This window comes from Pseudomyrmex gracilis, unplaced genomic scaffold, assembly GCF_002006095.1.
Source record: "Pseudomyrmex gracilis isolate BER0280 unplaced genomic scaffold, ASM200609v1 scaffold_2815, whole genome shotgun sequence".
Classification (NCBI taxonomy): Eukaryota; Metazoa; Arthropoda; class Insecta; order Hymenoptera; family Formicidae; genus Pseudomyrmex; species Pseudomyrmex gracilis.
The window spans coordinates 7,729-10,299 of record NW_018023399.1 but is presented as its reverse complement, the minus strand read 5'-3'; the positions used below and the strand labels follow the sequence as shown (position 1 = coordinate 10,299).

Sequence of the window (2,571 nt, the reverse complement as noted above, 5' to 3'; positions counted from 1 at the left end):
GTTTCAGCCATCATAGATATGCCAGCACCAAAGAATTTAAATACTTTACGGTCTTTCTTGGGAGCAATTAATTATTATTCTCGATTTATTCCCAATATGCACATTTTGCGACGTCCGTTGGACAATTTGCTTAAGAAGGATGTACCATGGTCATGGTCTTCACATTGTCAGAAGTCTTTCGAACAATTCAAGAATATTTTGACATCTAATCTGTTGCTCACTCATTACAATTCAAAGTATGAAATCATTGTGGCAGCAGATGCTTCAAACGAAGGTCTGGGAGCTTGAATTTTACATCGTTTTCCAGATCAAACAATCAAAGCAGTCAGTCATGCTGCTAGAAGTCTTACTCCTGCGGAAAAAAATTACAATCAAATTGAAAAAGAAGCTTTAGCAATTATGTTTGCCATTACGAAATTTTATCGGATGATTTTTGGAAGGCATTTTACTTTACAAACGAATCACAAACCGTTATTACAAATTTTTGGAAACAAAAAGGGGATTTCTGTTCATTCAGCGAATCGTTTGCAGCGATGGGCTTTGCAGTTACTGTCTTACGATTTTCAGATTGAATATATTAAAACTACAGAATTTGGACATGCTGATGTGTTGTCCAGGCTCATTGATCAGCAGAATCGCCCTGAAGAGGATTTTGTTATTGCTTCTATTCAATTNGAGGAAGATTTATCTTTGACTTTGCAAGAGTCATTACAAACGGAGCCAGTTAAGCCGATTACCTTTCAGCAGATTCAAGAGGCAACTAAGAAGAGTGATATTCTTCAGGAAGTAATTAAATATACTCTTACCTCATGGCCTCAAACTGTAGAAGAGTTATCCTTGCAGCCTTATTTTTGTAGACGTCATTCATTGTCAGTAATCCAAGGCTGTCTTTCTTTCAATAATAGAATTGTGGTGCCGTCTTGTTTTCGTACACAGGTTCTTCGACAGATTCACAAGGGTCATCCTGGAATAGAACGAATGAAGATTTTGGCCCGTTCATATGTATATTGGCCGAAAATAGATGCGGACATTGAACAATTTGTTAAGCGTTGCAGAAATTGTGCACTCACCGCAAAGGCTCCTGTTAAGGTTCCTTTATGTAGTTGGACTCAGCCAGCAGCACCTTGGCAGAGAGTGCATATTGATTATGCTGGTCCATTAAATAGAGAATATTTTTTCGTTCTGGTGGACGCTTACTCCAAATGGCCAGAAGTCATACCGACACAGTCAATTTCTGCACAGCGAACAATTAGTTTACTTCAAAGTATTTTTGCTCGCTTCATCATACCTGAAACAATTGTTTCAGATAATGGAACTCAATTCATATCAGAGAAGTTTGAATCTTATTGTTTATTAAATGGAATACAACACTTACGCAGCCCACCTTTTCATCCTAGCTCAAATGGGCAGGCTGAGCGTTTCGTGGATACTTTCAAGCGTGGACTTGCTAAACTACAAGCTGGGAAAAATAGTAGCAACTTTTCGTCAATGGATTTTCCTTCTGTTTTCTTACAGTGTTATAGGTCCATTCCAAATCCAAATGTTCCTAACAAGTTGTCTCCGGCTGAAGCACTGATGGGTAGACGAATACGGACATCATTGGATTTACTGAAACCTTCTTCTTGCCAAGTATCTACAAATGAGAAACAGCTTAAGCAAAAGATGCAATATAATCGAAAACACGGAGCAAGAGATAAAGTTTTTGCTCCGGGTACGCAAGTTTTTGTTCAGGTTCATGCAGCAAATAAATGGTCGTGGATACCTGGGAAAATTATCGAGCGGGTTGGCAAAGTTCTGTATAATGTGCTTGTTCAAACACGAAGTCGACTGGTTCGTGCACACGCCAATCAACTGAAGTTTAGGCACGGTGACGAAGACGAAAAAGAACTTCCCGCGGAAATTCTCATCAATGTCTTCGATCTCACAGACACTATACAACAACGAACATCACAAGAAACTCAGCAAGTAGTTACACATCACGAAGCACTTCGCGACGGAGAACAAGAAGCTGATCCAGTTTCAGCTATTTCTACACAACAGCAAGTGGATTTACTGCCTCAAGTTTCTTCAAAACAGCAAGTGGCTTCTCAACCACAAAGTGTAATGCAACAAAGAGAGACGTCGTCCGAGACACTGCAGTTGGAACATAGAGAGTCTATGCCATCTGAATCTCTACCGGCTTCCGAATCTGCAAGGCCAATCCGGCAATCAGCGCGAACACGGCGCAGTCCAATTAGATACAAGGATTACGTCTGTCAACGTCTTTAAAAGGGGGAGATGTAGTAATCGATACATCGATACATCGATATCGTTACTACAATCGAATGTCATCCTAGCAACCGATACATAATCATTCAATTATTCTTAACAACTATTCTCTTGTTAAATTATGTAACTTCATTCATTCCAAGTTCATTCCTGTAACCATTCACACGTTTTAATAAACCGACTCAAGTTTTCTTTAAAAGAACAAAGTTTAGTTTATTTTGTGAGTGAACAAACATAACACTAACCAAGAAAGTTTCTCCCTCGTTTCCTGGGAAGGAAAAAAGTAAAGAAGGAGTGGTGCCA

At 39.3% G+C, this 2,571-nt stretch overlaps 1 long non-coding RNA gene across 1 annotated transcript; it reads right to left on the bottom strand.

The window, feature by feature from the left end:
* Window positions 1-928: 928 nt before the first annotated feature.
* On the bottom strand, window positions 929-1,394 carry LOC109862985. Its single transcript, XR_002251266.1, has 3 exons — window positions 1,376-1,394; window positions 1,071-1,288; window positions 929-964 (listed from the first exon to the last, which is right to left on the bottom strand). It is a non-coding gene; the product is annotated as an uncharacterized LOC109862985 (long non-coding RNA).
* Window positions 1,395-2,571: the final 1,177 nt, after the last annotated feature.